Raw genomic sequence first — 20447 nt, 5'->3', positions numbered from 1 at the left:
GACGACCTTCTGTATTCTGTTTGCCAGTATCTTATTGAGGATATTTGCATCTATGTTCATTAGGGAGATTGGTCTGTAGTTCTCTCTTTGGGTTGGGCTTTTCCCTGGTTTGGGAATCAAAGTAACACTTGCTTCCAGGGATGAATTTGTAAGTCTTGCTTCCCTTTCAATTTCCTTGATGAATTTAAAAAATAATGGTGAGATTTCTTCTTTAAATGTCTTGTAGAATTCAGCAGTGAAGCCATCAGGACCACGGCTTTTCTTTGTTGGTAAAATTTTATTACATTTTCAATTTGATGTATTGTAATTGAGGTGCTTAAAATTTCTATATCTTCTTCATTTAACTTTGATAATTCAAATGTATCTAGGAATCTGTCCATTTCTCCTGTGTTTTCCACTTTACTAGAATACAGGTTCTTGAAGTACATATTGATGATCCTCTGGATTTCTTTCTTTTTAAAAAAAAACTCATTTATTTGTACATTTTAGGTATACAAAACATTTAAATTTCTCATTGGGAATTGTACCTTTGCATAATGCATCTTGGTTCTTATTTTTTCCGCATTCCTAGCCTCCCGGCACCCCCCCCCCAAATCTTTACCTATTTACAAAGACTCTGTTTCCATTTTTTCCATTTCTCATAATTTTTCCTTTCCCTTCTTTTCCTTTCCCATGCCCCTCCCACTACCCCTACACCCTTGGACCTTTTCATTCTATTTCACATTATCAATTATTCATTCTAATCTTTGGTACATTTTACGTATACAATATAATGACATTCATCATTGGATATTTGCACCTTTACATAATCACTCTTAGTTCTTATTTTACACCATTCCCCTGCCCTCCCATCAACCCCTCCATCCCTCCCTATTTACAAAGACTTTGTTACAATTTTTCCATTTTCTCATGTTAATTCCATTCCTTTCTTTCCTTTTCCCTACCCCTCACAATTCCTCTTCCAATTTGCCCCTTTTCTTCCCATTTCATAATATCCGTTATACCTTTTAGTCCTTATTTACACTTTCAGTTTCTCACACTAGAGAAACTATTTGGTATTTATACATGTGTGTCCTATTTATTTCACTTAAGAATATCACCTCAATGTGCATCCATTTACTATAAATGTCTCTAATTTCTCATTTTTGATGGCTGAGTAGTACTCTATTTTATTTAAAAACACACATTTTCTTTATACAGTCTCCAGTTGATGGGCATTTGTGCTGTTTCTAAGTTTTAGCTACTACAAAATGTGCTGCTATGACATGGGTGCACATATATCTCTGTGGTATGATTTTCTTAATTCTTTGGGGAAGATACCCAGCAGTGGAATAGCTGAGTCAAATGAGACTTCCAGTCCTAGTTCTTTGAGGTATCTCCATACTGATTTCCACAGTGGTTGCATCAGTCTACACTCCCACCAGCAATGGAGCAGGATTCCTCTTTCCTCAAAACCCTGCCAGCATTTGGTATTGGTTGATTTCATGATAGCAGACATTCTTTCTGGAGTGAGGTGGAATCTCAGTGTTGTTTTCATCTGCATCTCTCAAATGACCAGTGATGTTGAACATTTTTTCATATATTTATTTGTGATTTCTACTTCTTTTTCTGAGAAATGTCTGTTCATTTCAGGTGCCCATTTTTGGATTGGGTCTTTAAATTTGAGAGGTCTGATTTTTTTAAGTTCTTTATATATTCGAGATAGTAGACCTTTGTCTGAGGAAAAGCAGGGGAAGATTTTTTTTTCCCACATTGTGGTTTTTCTCTTCACACTGCTGGTGGCTTCTCTTGCTATGCATAAGCTTCTTAGTAAGAAGTGATACCACTTCTTGATTGTTTGTGCTAGTTCATGGGCAACTGAGGTTTTCTTCATAAAGTCTTTTACTACACCAATGTCTTCAAGAGTTCTACCTAACCTCTTTTCTTGCTGGTTCAGTGTTTCTGTTTTAATATTTAGATCTTTAGTCCGTTTCAATTTTACTTGAGTACATGGTGAGAGATATGTTTAGTTTTAGTTTTGGCAAGTTAAAACCCAATTTTTCAAGCACCATTTATTAAAGAGGCTATCTTTCCTCTAGTGTGGGTGTTTGGCTCTTTGTCAAAGATGAAGTGGCTGAGTGTGTCTGGCCCTGTTTCTGCATCTTCTAATCTGTTCCCCTGGTCCTCAGGGCTGTTTCCTTGCCAGTACCATGCTGTTTTTATCACAGTAGCTTTGTAGTATAATTTCAAATTGGTGATTGTGATGCCCCCTGCCATGTCTCTGTTGCTTAGAATTGCTTTTCTATTCTGGGTCTCTTCTTGTTTCAAATGAATTTTTGGATTGTTTTCTCAAGGTCCATTAAGTATGCTGCTGGGATTTTAATTGGGATTGCATTGAATCTATATAGCAATTTTGGAAGTATGGCCATTTTCCCTATATTGATCCTTCCTACCCAGGAGCAGGGGATGTCTGTCGATTTTCTGATATCATCTTCAATCTCTCTTTTCAGAGTGCTATAGTTTTCAGAGAAGAGGCCTTTGATTTCATTAGGTTGATTCCTAGGTATTTCAGTTTTTTGTATTCTATTGTGAAAGGAAGTGTTTGCCCTATTTCTCTCTCAGTGACTGTTGTCCATGTAGAGGAAAGCTATTGATTTTTGTGTGTTGACCTTATATCCAGCTACTTTACTGAATTTCATTATTAATTGTAGAAGACTTTTGGTGGAGTTCTTGGGGTCTTCTATATAGAGTATCATGTCATCTGCAAATGACAATTTGACTTCTTCATTTCCTATCTTTATTCCTTTTATTTCTTTCTCTTGTCTAATTGTTGTGGTTAATGATTCCAAAACTATATTGAAAAAGAATGGTGATAGTGAACATCCTTGTCTTGTTCCTGATTTTAGTGTGAAGGATTTCAGTTTTTGACCATTTAGTCTGATATTGGCTGTTGGTTTTTCATAGATGGCTTTTATCAGATTGAGATAGAGACTGTCTATCCTGATTTTTTGTAGGGTTTTTATCATAAATGCATGTTGGATTTTGTCAAATGCTTTTTTGGCATCTATTGAGATGATCACATGGTTTTTATCCTTGACTCTATTTATATAGTGTATTACATTGACTGATTTGCATATGTTGGATCATCCCTGCATCCCTGGGATGAATCCCACTTGATCAGGGTGTATGATGTTCTTGATGATCTTCTGCATTCTGTTTGTCATTATCTTATTAAGGATTTTGTGTCTATGTCATTAGTGAGATTGGCCTATAGTTCTCTTTTTCAGTTGGGTCTTTCCCTGCTTTGGGGATCAAGGTGATGCTTGCTTCCAAAAATAAATTTGGGAGTATTGCATCCCTTTCTATTTTGTTGAAGAGTTTAAACAGTAGTGGCAGTAGTTCCTCTCTAAATGTCTTGTAGAATTCAGCAGTGAAGTCATCAGGACTCAAGAGTTGGTTAGTAAATTTTTAATTACATTTTCAATTGCATTGAGTGATATTAGGTTGTTTAGAATTTTTATATCTTCTTCATTCAACCTTGATAATTCATACATATATAGGAATCTGTTCATTTCTTCTATGTTTTCCATCTTATTGGCATACAGGTTCTCAAAGTAGGTATTGATGAACCTCTGGATTTCTGCTGGGTCTGTTGAATTTCATCCTTTTCATTCCTAATTGCATGCATTTGGGCCTTTTCTTTCCTTTTTCTGATAAAGTTGCCTAAGGGTTTGTCAATTTTGTTTATTCTTTCAAAGAGCCAACTCTTGGCTTCATTGATTTTTTTGTATCATTCTCTTATTCTCCATTGCATTTATTTCTGCCATGATCTTTATAATTTCCTCCTTTTACCAGTTCTTCTTTTTCTAGTACCTTGAGATTCAGCATCAGGTTGTTTAATTGGGCTTGCTTTTTTTTCCTAATATGAGTGTTCACTGCTATGAATTTCCCTCATAAGACTGCTTTCATTGTGTCCCATAGATTCCAATATGTTCTATTGTCATTGTCATTTAATTGAAGGAACTGTCTGATTTCTTCTTTAATTTCTTCTGTGACCCATTGGTTATTCAGAAGTGTGTTGTTCAGTTTCCACGTATTTCGGAAGTTTTTGCAGTTTCTTTTGCTATTGATCTCCAGTTTCACCACACTATGGTCTCATAATATACAGGGGATAACTTCAATTCCTGTGCACTTATCTAAATATGTTCTATGAGTGAGTATGTGGGCTATTTTGGGGAATGACCATGTGCAGCTGAAAAGAATGTGTATTCTGATTTTGTGGGTTGAAATACTTTGTAAACATCTGTTAAGTTCATTTGTTCAAGAGTTTGACTAAGTTCTAGTATTTCATTGCTTGTTTTTGTCTAGTTGATCTATCTATCTGTGACAGTAGGGTATTGAGGTCCCCCACTACTATTATATTAGTGCTTATATGATTTTTCATATCCATTAGTATTTGTTTTACATAGTTGGGCACACTAGTGTTTGGTGCATAGATATTTATGATTGTCATCTCTTCCTCTTGGATTGTTCCCTTTACAAGGATATAATTTCCTTTTTTGTGTCTCTTAATTGGTCATGGTTTGAAATCCACTTGTTCTGCAAAGAGGATAGCTACTCCTGCTTTTTTGGGGGTTCCCAACACATGGAGTATTGTTTTATACCCTTTACCTTTCAGTTTATGAGTTTCTTTTTGAATTGTGTTTCTTGTATGCAGCATATTGTGGGATCTTGCTACTTGACCCATTCTGCCAGTCTATTTCATTTGATTGGTGAGTTAAGACCATTAACATTGATGGTTATAACTGATACATATTGAGTTATCATTGTCACGACTTTTTGTTTGATTCTCCCCCTTTGTGTTTAATTTCTTGCCATGCCCAGTGGATTCATTCTGCTGGGCTTCCTATGGTTGTGATCCTCATTGTCTTTTCCTAGGATTTTGTCTAAAAGGTTTGGAGTGCTGGTTTGATATTCATGAAGTTCCTAAGGTGCTCTTTGTCATGAAAGTATCTTATTTCTCCATCAATTTTGAAAGAGTTTTGCAGGGTACATCAATCTGGGTTGGAGGCTGTTCTCCTTTAGAGCTTGAAATACATCACTCCAAGCTGTTCTTGCCTTGAGGGTTTGCACTGAGAAGTCTGCTGTGATTCTAATGGACTTTTCTTTGTATATAATTTGTTTTTTTTCTCTAACTGCTTGTAGAATTTTGTTCTTCTGTTTGGTTTCTGTATTCTTCAAAATTATATGCCTATGTGTAGATTTTATTTTTTATCAAGGCTAGTTGGAGTCCTATATGCCTTGTTTATCTGTATGTCAAGTTCTTTCCCCCTCCTTGGGAAGTTTTCTGCCATCACTTCTGTGAATAGTTTTTTTTTCTGTCATCTGCACTCTCTCCTGTTTCTTCATTGACTCCAATCAGTCTTATGTTATTTTTCTTTGCATTGTCTAGCAGCTACTGGATTGATTTCTCATGGTCCCCTAAAATTTGAAAGAAATTTTTCTTTTCCTGGTCACTAATTGCAATCTTATCTTCTATATCTGAAATTCTGTCTTCACATTGGCTCATTCTGCTGTGTAAACTTTCAATTGAGTTTTTAATCTCCTGGAAATCTGTTTTTGTCTGTTTTATGGATTCCATGTGTTTCCTATGTTGGGGTTCCATCATGTTCCTCAGATCCTCTATTTTTTTATCTGTGTCCTCTCTAGACTTATTAATCATGTCTTGCACTGTGGGCACAATCTCTGCTGTTATGTTAGAAATTATTTCTGATTTCATTTTTTTTTTGTATCCTCTTTTGTTGCTATTTCAGGGAGTCCAGGTGGTTGCATATCAGAGTATTCCATCTTGTTTCCCTTTGGGGTTACTATAGATGATCTGGAAGTCTGGTTCTGAGGTTTGTTTATGTGCCTCCACATTTCAACAAGGCGGGGGATGCTGCTGGCACCCATGCAGCTCACCTCCTCTGTGCTGGGAGCTGTGGCCTGCCTACCTGGAAGCCTCCTCCATGCTGGGAGTTTCATCTCACCTACCCAGAAGCCTCTTCCATCCACGTAGCCATGGCATGCCTGCCCGGAATCCTCCTCTGGACTGGGTGCCATGGCAGGCTGACCTGTACATAGTTTTTATCCAATGGTGGAATTTTTTTTCCTGCCAAACTCTTATTTTTACCAGTATTCGAAACTTTCCACTAAGTTCTGTAGGCATCATGCTACTCTGGAGTGAAAGCAAATGGAATAGAGAAGTCATTGGTCACCAGTTTTTATTCATTTCCCCCACAGAGAGATCTGTAGGATTGGGGGTAGCAGGAACTGGTTGCTAATGCAGCATGGATGCCACCATTGGCCCATGTAATACTCTGTAGCATGGAGCTAGGGGAGATAGAATCTGCCAGTGTTTCATGGCTGCCACATCCACTTGGAATAAGTAGCTGCTCCTCTCCAAGGAACTGGTATAAATGTGAGCTGCTGAATTTTGTCACTTTTTTGAAACATTTCTCTGCTCTGCATATAACATCATAGCTATCTCAGGTTTTAAATTATTTGCTGTCTTTCCATGAAGGAGACTAGTTCCATCAAGGATTAATACTAGGATATTTGTCTTTGACAATTACTTTTCCTTGCTGCATATCAAGTAATTAAAACTTCCAAAATCTTGATAGATGTCATTGTATAGTATTGATATTTGCTACAGACTCTAGTCTTCATGTAATTCAGTAAAAGATATCTCAAATCATTTCTGCATTTAGATAATATGTTTTCAGTGAGGCTGTTTCATAATTCTCTTTAAGTTCAGGTTTTTTCCTGACTCTACTAAAACTCATATTTCTATTGAGTAATTCAATGTAAAACAATTCAATAGAAGGTTTAACAAAATGCAGTAAATATGCAGAGAGCACTTTCCTATTTATAGGTGTTGCAAAAACAGTAGTTGACTCTATATCATCTGTAGAATATATTATATGGTTTGTCCATAATCAATGTAAGGTTCCAGCACTTAGAATATTTCTATTATTTCTGCAGAGATCTTTCATCTACCATTAGATGAATAAAACAGGCAGTGACCTTTTTTGTTGATTTTTTTATTACATAGTTTCAGCTTTTTAAAGTAAGATGGTTAACCACTAAAAAAATGAAGTATGCTTTTAAAATTCTAATATTATCCACCATATATCACTATTTGGAATGATAAATATTACTGAGTTTCATGTGTTTCAGAATATATATTACCTTCTGTTAGACTAAATGAATTCCCTACTAGTAAAATATTAGTCCCTTAATATTTTAATGCAATTGGAGTATATAGGCCAAAGAAAATAATTATTATGTTTCTAGTCTTTATCTGTTGGCAAGATACACCAGTTACTTACAAAAACTTCTACTTCCTAGTCTTCTACTCATATTATTGCACCTGTTTTTTTCTTAATTTTATGGGTTCATTCTAGGTATGTAATGCAGTTACATTCATCATTGAAAACTTGCACCTTTACATAATATCTCATGGTTGTTAATTTTTCTCCATTGTCCTGACCTCCCATCAAGCCCTCTATCCTTCCCTATTTACAAAGACTTTGTTTCCTTTTAAAAAATTATTCCATATTGATTCCATTCCCTTCTTTGCTTTCCCCAACCCCACCCACTTTCTCTTCATCTTTGCCCATTTTCATCCTATTTCACATTATCTATGACACCTTTTATTCCTTATTTACACTTTCAATTTCTTATAATAGAGAAACTATTCGGTATTTATACATGTGTGTTGTATTTATTTTACTGAAGAGTATTGCCTCAATGTCCATCCATTTAGCTATAAATGTCTCTAATTTCTCATTTTTGATAACTGAGTAGTACTCCTTTTTTTTTTTTAAACACATTTTCCTTATCCAGTCTCCAGTTGATGAGCATTTGGACTGCTTCCAAGTTTTGGCTACTACAAATTGTGCTGCTCTGAACATGAGTATACATATATCACTGTGGTATGATTCTTTTCATTCTTTGAGGAAGATCCCCAGCAGGAGAATAGCTGGGTCAAATGGGATTTCCAGTCCCAGTTCTTTGAGGTATCTCCATACTGATTTACACAATGGTTGCACCAGTCTACACTACCACCAGCAGTGGAGCAGGGTTCCTCTTTCCCCACAGCCCTGCCAGCATTTGTTATTGGTTGATTTCATGATAGCAACCATTCTTTCTGGGGTGAGGTGGAATCTCACCATTGTTTTCATTTGCATCTCTTGAATGACTAGTGATGTTGAGCATTTTATCATATGTTTATTTACTATTTCTACTTCTTTGTCTGAGAAATGTTTGTTCACTTCAGACTCTCATTTTAGGATTGGGTCTTTAAATTTGGGAGGTCTGATTATTTAAGTTCTTTATATATATAATTATAGATAGTAGATATTTGTATGAGGAAGAGCTGGTAAAATTATTTCCCACATTGTGGCTTGTCTCTTCAATCTGTTGGTGGTTTCTCTTGCAGTGCAGATGCTTTTTAATAGGAACACATCCCTCTTGTTGATTGTGCTAGTTCATGGGCAAGTGAGGTTTTGCTCAAAAAAAACTTTTCCTACACCAATGTCTTCAAGAGTTCTACCTAAATTCTTCTGGCTAGGTTAGTTTTTCCATTTTAATATTTAGATCTTCAATCCATTTTGATTTTAGTTTAGTGCATGGTGAGAGATATGTCTAGTTTTAATCTTTGGCAAGTTGAAACCCAATTTTTTTTTTCAGCAGCATTTATTAAAGAGAATATCTTGCCTGCAGAAAAGGTATTTGGCTCCTTTGTCAAAGATGACATGGCTGAGTGTTTCTGGAGTTGTTTCTGCATCTTCTAATCTACTCCATTAGTCTTCAGGTCTGTTTCTCTGCCAGTATCATACTGTTTTTATCATAGTGGCTTTGTAGTACAGTTTCAAGTTGGGGATTGTTATACCCCCAACCATGCCTCTGGTGCCTAGAATTGCTTTTGCTATTCTAGGTCTCTTCTTGTTACAAATGAATCTTTGGATTGTTTTCTCAAGGTCTGAGAAGTATGCTGCAGGGATTTCAATTCAGATTGCACTGAATCTGTATAGCAGTTTTGGAAATATGGCCATTTTCACTATGTTGATTCTGCCTATCTGAGAGCAAGGCATGTCTTTCCATTTTCTGATACCATCTTCAGTCTCTCTTTTCAGAGTGGTATAGTTTTCAGAGAAGAGGTCTTTCACATATGTTGTTAGGTTGGTTCCTAGGTATTTCAATTTTTTTGATGTTATTGTGAAAGGAATTCTTTGCCCCATTTCTCTCGCACTGAGTCTGATGTTCATGTAGAGGAAAGCTATTGATTTTTGTGTGTTGACATTGTATCCAGCTACTTGACTGAATTTGGTTATTAAGTCTAGAAGACTTTTGGTGGAGTTCTTGGGATCTTCTATATAGAGTATCATGTCATCTTCAAATAATGACAATTTGAATTCTTCATTTACTATCTTTATTCCTTTTATTTCTTTCTCTTGTGTAGTTGCTATGGCTAATGTTTCCAAGACTATATGGTTCCAGAATGGTGAAAGGGGGCATCCTTGTCTTGTTCTTGTTTTAGTGTGAAGTATTTCAGTTTTTGTCCATTTACTCTGATATCGGCTGTTGGTTTTTCATACATTACTTTTATCAGATTGAGGTAGAGACCGTCTATTCCAATATTTTGTAGGGTTTTTATCATAAATTCATGTTGGGGTCTCAAAATGGAGGTAAAACTGTGGCCCGGTCACCCCCAGCCTGACTCTGGCCATCGCCGCCACCGCCAGGGGGAGGAGGGCCGTGATCCAAAGGAACCAGGGCAGTTGAGGAAGCTGTTTAGTGGTGGTCTGAGCTTTGAAACTACAGATGATAGCTTAAGAGAACATTTTGAGAAGTGGGGCATGCTCACAGATTGTGTGGTAATGAGAGATCCCCAAACAAAATGCTCCAGGGGCTTTGGTTTTGTGACTTACTCTTGTGTTGAAGAGGTGGATGCAGCAATGTGTGCTCAACCACACAAAGTTGATGGGCGTGTAGTGGAACCAAAGAGAGCCGTTTCTAGAAAGGATTCAGTAAAGCCTGGTGCCCATCTAACAGTGAAGAAAATCTTTGTTGGTGGTATTAAAGAAGATACAGAAGAATATAATTTGAGAGACTACTTTGAAAAATATGGCAAGATTGATACCATAGAAGTTATGGAAGACAGGCAGAGTGGGAAAAAGAGAGAATTTGCTTTTGTAACTTTTGATGATCACAGCACAGTTGATAAAATTGTTTTTCAGAAATACCACACTATTAATGGGCATAATTGTGAAGTGAAAAGGGCCCTTTCTAAACAAGAGATCCATTCTGCTGGATCACAAAGAGGTCGTGGAGGTGGATCTGGCAACTTTATGGGCCGTGGAGGAAACTTTGGAGGTGGTGGAGGGAATTTTGGCCTTGGTGGAAACTTTGGTGGAAGAGGAGGCTATGGTGGTGGAGGTGGTGGCAGCAGAGGTAGTTAAGGAGGAGGTGATGGTGGATATAATGGATTTGGAGGTGATGGTGGAAACTATGGCAGTGGTCCTGGTTACAGTAGTAGAGGAGGCTATAGTGGCAGCGGACCAAGATATGGAAATCAGGGTGGTAGATATGGTGGAGGAGGATATTATGGTTACAATGAAGGAGGAAATTTTGGTGGTGGTAACTATGGTGGTGGTGGAAACTATAATGACTTTGGAAATTATAGTGGTCAACAGCAATCAAATTATGGACCCACAAAAGGGGGGCAGTTTTGGTGGAAGAAGCTCTGGTAGTCCTTATGGTGGTGGTTATGGATCTGGTGGTGGAAGTGGTAGATATGGTAGCAGAAGGTTTTTAAAAACAACAGAAAAGGGCTACAGTTCTTAGCAGGAGAGAGAGCAAGGAGATGTCAGGAAAGCTGCAGGTTACTTTGAGACAGTCATCCCAAATGCATTAGCGGAACTGTAAAAATCTGCCACAGAAGGAACGATGATCCATAGTCAGAAAAGTTACTGCAGCTTAAACAGGAAACCCTTCTGGTTCAGGACTGTCATAGCCACAGTTTGCAAAAAGTGCAGCTATTGATTAATGCAATGTAGTGTCAATTAGATGTACATTCCTGAAGTCTTTTATCTGTTGTTTGTCTTTTTCTTTTTCTTTTCATTACATCCGGTATATTGCCCTGTAAATTGTGGTAGTGGTACCAGGAATAAAAAATTAAGAAATTTTTAACTTTTCAATATTTGTGTAGTTCAGTTTTTCTACACTTTAGAACAGAAACTTTAACAAAATACAGTTTTGAAGGTGTTTCATTGTGAGTTAACAAGTAAAGATCATTGTTAATTACTATTTTGTATGAATTTTGCTAAAGTTAACTGTAAAGAAACACCTACTCACTTTCAGATAAAGGGGAATAAATCTATTCTCCCCATTTCAGACCATGATACAAATGGGCACTGACATGTGGAGAGAATAGATATTTGTATGTTTGCAATGTGTGTTTTAGATAAAATAGGATTGGGCATTTAAATTAGCATATTTGTGAATTTAATAGCATTAAGATTACTTTCAAATGAAAAATCTCAAAATTCTTGCTGGTTTTTGTGCATTTTCTTTCAATAAGTAATCATGATTTTAGTGTGTTAGATTTTCTGAGTCCTAGCTTTGTTTAAAACATCTCCATTCTGCATTTACTTTGGTCACATTTAAACTGTTGCCATAATTTTGGGGTGTAAAGAAATGTCTACTGTCCTCTATTTAAATTCTGGAAAAGGGTAGTAGATGTTTTCCCTCTCCCACATTAAAAACCACTAACTTTTTTGAGATACAGGACCACTAAGCCTGCTATGTCTGAGCAAATTAGTGGATACTTGGTTTTGTTTATTTTTTAAAAGCACACGAGGCCCTGTTTTAAAATCTTGAGTTATTTGCCTTTTTTTCTTCTTCCCCCAATACAAGCTTTCAGAGTAAGAGAATAAAAAGCATACATTGTTGAACCCCTAACTGGCTGGCATGCTTTCTCCTGTTTTTACCCTATAGGTTTTGCTGAATGAAACCAAGGATAGTTTTAGGTGTAATTTTTGAAGTCAATTTAATGCAGCAGAAATGTAGCACAGTTGCTTAGTTACAAGCATCTCACTTCCCAAAGACCTGAATTCAAATCTGGATAATCTTCAAGTTCTTAAATTCCCAAAGAACACATTGTGTTATTCCTTGTGTATATTTTAACCTAAATCATGTTGGTGTGAGTTGTCAATTTGTTTGGAAGACCTTGCTTGAGAAGAGTTAGATTTTAAGGCCATATATAAAAATGTCTACTGTTCTGCACCAGCTAGTGCTTACAATTTCATTCAAGCCCTAAGTATGTGCCCTGCTGTTACTTTTTCTTTGGCAGTTGAACATTGAATTCAAGATTTTTGTTTGGTTTTAAAAGTACTAAGCAAAACAAGCAATAAAAGGGGGAATGGGGTGTGCTAGTGTTTGAATATGCTCTCTTGTTGCTCTAATTCTGTGCCTCTGTGCATTATTAATACTTGGATGTATGCAATGCCAGCATGGAAATTGGTCTTCACAGATACTGCAGTTTTGCAGAAAACACTCACAAACCAATAATTGTAACAGACAACATTCCATTTGTCAATGGGCATATGTGAATAAGCAGTGTAGAAAATAGGCTAATATTAGAAAATGGTTAAGTCCTTAATAACTAAAAGTGTGGTTATATAAATGGACACTGTCAATGTTCATAATTTAAACCTTGGGTACCTGGTCAAAATACTCCTTGGGAAACATTAAAATTGAGCTAAATTGTCTCAAGTTCTTTTATTGATATAATAAAGGTTGAAGGGGAATAGAGGGGGAAATTAACATTTTTTGTTTCTGTTTGTGAAATTGTCTGACACAACCTTGACAGTATCCTTTAATGGCATATGAGGTTAATTGTACTGTTATAACCAACTTTCTATGTTCTGGAACTAATAGTAAAAATATTTTCAGTAAGTTGACATTTGCAACCTATAAGCAGGTGAAACCTGTGTGTGTAACCTGTTTATAAGTTGTATTAGTTTAGTTTGTGTGAACAGTGTGGAAAAGTAAACCATGAGGAGAGTGATTTAACCAGCTTTAAATGACCTAAGATGTGTTTTTTAAAGCAGTGTGGATCAAAGGAAACTCACTGAGACAGGACTTCAGCAGCCTTTTGAGTATGGACAAGTCAGCATAAAAAACAATGGAAAGGCAGCAGCAAGAGCTTCAACTACAGAGAAGTGAAGGCATAAGATACTATGATGATAGTGAGCAACTTGTCAAAAGCTAGTTAAATCTGCTTATTACAACTGAAATATTGAAGAAAGTAGCAGGAAGGAGCTCTTTGGCTTTTGGAACATCAATGAGAAATAGTTGCCACAGTTCCTAGGTCTAGCATTTAGACCTGCAAGGAAGGGCAATAAGCATTAGGTAAAGCTTGAATTTGAATTTTTTCACTAATTAAAGAGTAATTTTTTGTAAAGCAAGGTAAGAGTAATCTTTTTTATTTGCAGTTGAATGAGAACCCTACTTGCCTAAATGAGGAATGTCTTTCCTACCATCTTAAATATGAAGGTTTCTGGCTGGGTAAGGTTTGTAGCTCATAGTAAAACTTGACACCATTTATTTCCATATAAATCTATATTACATATTTTAAAACATGAGTCCCTCTCCAGTAGGTACATTGGGAAAATTACCAAGCTGAAAACCACAGTGGTACTGTGTTTGATGCAGTTTTTTTTTAATCCCCAAGAATGGCCATCCCTGAGGGTTCTACTTGAGTCACATGTAGTCCATTTTCTTCATGTGTAGAACTCAGTGTTTTTAAGGTAGAGTCGATTTTTGGTAAGAGAAAGAGTAACCTCAACTTTGTGAACAGTTTTTATCATAAGCATGACTTAGAACATGTTACGCTGCCAGTTGTACTAGGGAAAACATCTTCAAATGAGCTTACATAATAACTACATCTTACAGATACAAACATGTCTTCATTCACGTGGCCTCATAAGCTTTCACAAATTCAGGGAATTTGGACTGATGGGATGAATTTTGGTTTTGTTCATTTTGGTTAATCTTAACCAGAAGCAGTAGGGGCCTGATTACACTAATGGTCCTCTATAAAAGGATATCTTTCCCAAAGAATTACTTGGTTACTATTCATATCAGTTGCTGATTGTTCATAAGGGCTATTTTTGCTGCCCCAAAAGAGCATATTAAAATTGAAGTTTAATTCACTTTTTAAATAAAATAACATTTAAAGGGCAAAGTACTAGTTCCTGTAAAACAGATTGACTGAATCACAATTTCTACACAATTATTAGTAATGCAACAGCCTTTAAAACATCAAGGTTTTAATGAATTTTCCTAAGACAGGAAAAATTTTTTTAAGGGGGTTCTATTTCATTTCACTTATGAAATAAAGTTATTTTATTTGAATGCAGTTTTGTTGTCATTTCTGGAAAATGTTCTCTTCAGTGGTAGTACCAATAAGGAAAGTTGGAAATGCTTGAGACAAATTTAAACTGGTTTTAAACTTGTAGGTCACTGCTTCCAGTTAATACATTTAAAAAGTTGACTTTACACTTGTGTTCTAAAGGAGAGAATATGTGGTAAAATAAACTACATTTGTCAGGGGGCTAATAGTAGGTATTAGGAGTTCAGTATAAGTCAAAATTTGAAATATTTCTCTTGGGAGTTTGAGTAATGTCACAAAGTAGTGAATAAAGCATGCCAATGTGCAGGGGTAATGCAAGGATTGTTAGCTTGTCTGAATACTCGAAATTTTAAAGCTTCAATGTTTTCTGATTTTCACTGGTGATCTGTAATGGATTCATATGTTTCATTTGTGGTACAATGAAATGTTTACAGAAAGATGATTTGTCATTAAAATATTTTTAGAAAAAAAATAAATAAAAATAAATGCATGTTGGATTCTGTTGAATGCTTTTTCTGCATCTATTGAGATGATCATATGGTTCTTTTCCTTGGCTGTATTTTTTTTCCTTAAATTCTATTATTGGTACATTTTAGGTATACAACACATTTACATTTCTCATTGGGAACTTGTACCTTTACATGATGCATCTTGGTTCTTATTTTTTCCCCATTCCTAGCCCTCCTTTCATCCCCTCCACCCTTCCCTATTTACAAAGACTTTATTTCCATTTTTTCCATTTCTCAGCATTTTTCCTTTCCCTTCTTTCCTTTACTCTGCCCCTCCCACTAGCCCTACCACTTTGGACCTTTTCTTCCTATTTTGCATTCATCAATTATTCATTCTAATCATTGGTACATTTTAGGTATACAATATAATGACATTCACCATTGGAAATTTGCACCTTTACATAATCTCTCTTGGTTATTTTTCACCCTTCCCAGCTCTCCCTTCAACCCCTCCATTCCACCCTATTAACAAAGATATTGTTTCCATTTTTCCATTTTCTTATATTAATTCCATGCACTTTTTTCCTTTCCCCTAACCCTCCAACTTCCTTCCCCTTTGCCCCTTTTCTTCCTATTTCACGTTATCTATTATATGTTTTAGTCCTTATTTACACTTTCAGTTTCTCACACTAGAGAAACTATTTGGTACTTATACATGTGTGTCCTATTTGTTTCACTGAAGTGTATCACCTCAATGTGCATCCATTTAGCAATAAATATCTCTAATTTCTCATTTTTGATGGCTGAGTAGTACTCCATTTTATTTTTTTAAAAAACACATTTTCTTTATACAGTCTCCAGTTGATGGGCATTTGTACTGTTTCCAGGTTTTAGCTACTACAAAATGTGCTGCTATGAACATGGGTGAGCATATATCACTGTGGCATGATTCTCTTAATTCTTTGGGGAAGATACCCAGTAGTGGAATAGCAGGGTCAAATGGGACTTCCAGTCCTAGTTCTTTGAGGATCTCCATGCAGATTTCCACAGTGGTTGTAACAGTTTACACTCCCACCAGCAATGGAGTTCCTCTTTCCACACAGCCCCACCAGCATTTGTTAATGGTTGATTTCATGATAGTAGCCATTCTTTCTGGAATGAGGTAGAATCTCAGCATTGTTTTCATCTGCATCTCTCAAATGACCTGTGATGTTGAACATTTTTTCATGTATTTATTTGCTATTTCTACTTCTTTGTCTGAGAAATGTCTGTTCATTTCAGGTGCCCATTTTCAGATTGGGACTTTAAATTTGGGAGGTCTGATCTTTTTAAATTCTTTATAAATTTGACGCAGTAGACCTTTGTCTGAGGAAAAGCAGGTGAAGATTTTTTCCTACATTATGGGTTGTCTCTTCACACTGCTGGTGGTTTCGCTTGCTGTATTATTCATTCTAATCATTGGTACATTTTAGGTATACAATATAATGACATTCACCATTGGAAATTTGCACCTTTACATAATCTCCCTTGGTTCTAATTTTTCACCCTTGCACAGACCCTGTTATTCCACTGCTGGGGATCTTCCCCAAAGAATTAAAAGAATCATACCACAGTGATATATGTGCACCCATATTCATAGCAGCACAGTTTGTAATAGCTAAAACTTGGAAACAGCCCAAATGCCCATCAACCTGGAGACTGAATGAAGAAAATGTGTTTTTTTTAATAAAATGGACTACTACTCAGCCATAAAAAATGAGAAATTAGAGACATTTATAGCTAAGTGGATGCACATTGAGGTAATACTCTTAATTGAAATAAATAGGACACACATGAATAAATTCTGAATAGTTTCTCTGGTGTGAGAAACTGAAAGTGTAAATAAGGACTAAATGTATAATAGGTAATGTGAAATAGGAAGAAAAGGGGCAAAGGGGAAGGAAGTGGGAGGGCTAGGGGAAAGGATAGAAGGGAATGGGATTAATATGAGAAAATGGAAAAATAGGAACAAAATCTTTGTAAATAGGGAGGAATGGAGGGCTTGAAGGGAGGGCTGGGCAAGAGTAAAGAATAAGAACCAAGAGAGATTATGTAAAGGTGCAAATTTCCAATGGTGAATGTCATTATATTTTATACCTGAAATGTACCCATAATTAGATTGAATAATTGATAATGCAAAATAGGAAGAAAAAGTCCAAAGTGGTAGGGGCAGTGGGAGGGGCAGGGGAAAGGAAAGAAGGAAAAGAAAAATTGATGGGAAATACAAAACATGAAAATAAAGTCTTTGTAAATAGGGAAGGGTGGAGTGGGTGAAAGGAGGGCTAGGAATGGGGAAAAAATAAGAACTAAGATGCATTATGTAAAGGTACAATTCTCAATGAGAAGTGTAAACGTGTTGTATACCTAAAATGTACCAATAAAAGAATTTAACAAAAAAAAAATAAAAAGAAAAACCTGTAGGTACAACTACTGGGTTTGAACCTATAATTAAAGTAAAAAATGAATGCAAAAAAACCACAATGTTGAAAACTTAGAATGAATGTGAATCTCACTAGATGTTCAAATCTGGTGTAGTGCAAATTTTGCTTACACTATTTTACATTTTTACAAACTCAAATCACTTTGGTTCAATGTATCTGCTATAAACTATTGTCAAAAAACATTCCACAGATTCACATTTTTTGGCTACATTTTTCTAACAGATACAGATTTACTTCCAGTTTAAGAGAAAAAAAACATATTGTTTGTGCATGATCAAGTATATTTGAAACATTCATATACTGCTTTCATCTAGCAGCCTCTGGTTTTCATAATAGGCCAATATTTTCACTGAAAAATGTTTTCACATAACTGATCATTTGTTTTCATTTTCAGAAAACTTGTAAAGGATCACTGAAAAGTTCAGGGCAATTAATTTGCTTTTAAACAAAATTCCTCTAAAACAAATTAGCTTCAGAAACCTAAAATTTACTCTAAGACATTTCCTCAAAATGAAATAAACAAAACCACCCCCCATAAAGGAAACCATAGACATTAGTGCTGGCAGCCGGGCACTCCTCACTCCCATCCTGCTGACCAGGACTTCTGCTTCAAAGGAGTCTTTGCATCCATTTAGAATAAACCAGAAACATTTAAGTTGCAAAATACAAAGAGGTAAATTTGTAAGTAAAAATGACTAGACCCACAAAACTGGAATATGTCAAAGGACTGGGCTCAGTGGAAGGTCTGATGGTGGAGGGACTTTGAGACTGAGAAGTATTGCTGAACTGCCTCCCTGTGGCACTGAAATGAATGGAGAACCCTTCTCTAGAGCATCTCAGACAATAAAAAAAATAAATATTTAAAAGGATTCAACGCTCAGCTTGGTTTTCATGTACATTGCATTTGAAGTTTAAGACCCAATACTTGCAAATTAAGTCTAACATGGTCTATGCCATTAAATGAATACATTGTGCTCACCAATGTTTTCAAATGTTTAGAAACATTATGCAGGCAATGCAGTGACACATGCACTCTTCTTTTTACATGGCAATCACAGATTGCAAGTTCCATTGTGGAAAAAATAGTCCTCTCTACTCTGGAGTCACAGAGAAACAATTTTGGTTCACTGAGACTAAAATACACAGCAGACAGTTATTCACTCTTTGATGATTAGAGATTGTGGATAAAACATCACAAACTGAGGTCAACATTTCATGATCAGTGTATGATTATGACTTCTCACTGCCTCTTCCTCTCATATGATTATCTACACAAAGTATCACAGGCAGAACACAAAGCATGGCCTGCTCCCCATGACATGCATGTGTGTGTGACTGCAGGGATGAGTACTGTGCCACAGCAGCAAGTATGACCATGAGCTTCTACAATGTGATCCCCTTGTTGTGCCACCTCCCTACACTCACTGTTGCACCTGTTTTGTTTTTTCTTTTTTCACACAACCCTATTTTTAAAATTTTTTGGATAAATATTCCTATTACACCATACTTCATCTTTGTTAAGCACCATCAACCTATTTCCTTTGGGCACTGGTACAAACTGAGAGTTGGTAATTAAGTTTTAGTTCAAGGCTTTAAAATATGGCAACTTGTTTTTAATAAAAGGAATGTGATCTAATACTTGGGGAACTGCCCCTGCTGGGTGCTCACACAGCCTGGGACAGGGCGCTCCAGGGCATGGGCAGGAGCCACATGCTCGGTCATGGTAAGACTTCCAGGTAAGCACTGTCTCCACTTTGCTATTCTAGACATTTCTAGGTGGACATTTCCTCCGGAGTCATGTGTACAGTCAGGCCAATCTAAATAGAGTATTTAGGAGAAAGTTTGATTATCTTCATCACAACCCACTGTCCCAGAGTTTCTTCCCAAATCTGGTTTCTTATTCCTCGGAATCAGTGGGTATGAAAGCTCAGTCACTATGGGGCTTTTTAGGAACACCCATAGCTAACTGACACCCTATGTTTCCCACTGTGACACCTCCTGAGAAAAATATGCATGGGAGCCATGAAAGAATATAGAGGAAATCGTGGGATGTATACTGATAGACACTGTTATATGCAAGGAACTGGGTGATGAGTGTTGCCAGGAAGGCGATGGTAAGCCCCAGCCCAAGGCCACTTCTGGAGCAATCAAATGTCCACCAAAGGCCCAAGAACAGGGCTGCCAAGGTCAAGGACAGGTGGACATTATTGGCAAAATCCAATTTAGCACTGGCATGGTTAATGCCAACAAAAACCGAGATACAGCGTATGATGCTGGCCCACTCTCTCTTGAACTTGTGGGGCTCTCCCAGGTGACTGTCAATACAGGGGTACAGTAAGCCGACAACAGCAGTGGCCATCCTGCAGCATGGTGGCACACACCAGGCTGAGTAGAAGATGGTGGCGATTACCTCATCCGGGAAGAGCGTGACATTCCTCTGGTTCTGCAGCAGGTTGAGCCCCAGGGTAAGGACAACCCTGACCTAGAAAAGCACAAGGCTCCTCTGCACCAGGTTGTGGTGCCTGCTGCTGGCCCATGGGCACTGGAACATAGGACTGGAGTCTGGGGCCCTGAGGCCGAAAGGCGCAGGAGCAGCCAGCATGCCTAGCCGCGGGGCAGCATGGGCTCATGGGGGGCTCGGGTGCTGCAAGGTTCAGGGACAGCTCCAGAAGTGGTATGGCAGCCTGGGGATCAGTGCATGCCATGCTGAAGATCTTGCCAAGGGGCGCCTGCCCATGGCCAGCAAGTGAGCGAGTGGGCGGCCAAAAGTGGGGCAGCGGTGGAGACCCGAGGAAGAGGAGGAGGAAGAGGCTGTGTACCCGGCTGGGGTGCCTGGAGGTGCTCCACTTATATGGAGGGCAGTGGCCCAGCACCACGTGACCCGGCCCGGCCTACCCACCACTTATGCACACCACAGAGACTACTCTATTTCTTTTTATTGGTGAATTGACACTACAAACATTGATGGTTATAACGGACATGTATTGCCTTATCTTTGTCCTGACTTTTTCTTTCTGTTGGATTCTCCCCCTTTGAATTTAATTTCTTGTCTTGCCTGATGGATTCATTTTTCTGGGC

The 20447-nt window shown here is 37.2% G+C and overlaps 2 pseudogenes; one reads left to right on the top strand and one right to left on the bottom strand.

The window, feature by feature from the left end:
* Positions 1-9704: 9704 nt before the first annotated feature.
* LOC101701559 (heterogeneous nuclear ribonucleoprotein A3 pseudogene) lies at positions 9705-11101 on the top strand (annotated as a pseudogene).
* Positions 11102-19116: 8015 nt separating this feature from the next.
* Positions 19117-19986, bottom strand: LOC101701184 (insulin-induced gene 1 protein pseudogene; annotated as a pseudogene).
* Positions 19987-20447: the final 461 nt, after the last annotated feature.

Source organism: Heterocephalus glaber, unplaced genomic scaffold (assembly GCF_053883595.1).
Source record: "Heterocephalus glaber isolate CG9 unplaced genomic scaffold, H.glaber_assembly_v1.0 deba00000122, whole genome shotgun sequence".
NCBI lineage: Eukaryota > Metazoa > Chordata > Mammalia > Rodentia > Bathyergidae > Heterocephalus > Heterocephalus glaber.
Note: the sequence above shows the minus strand (reverse complement) of the source record. Positions and strands in the feature narration are given on the sequence as shown.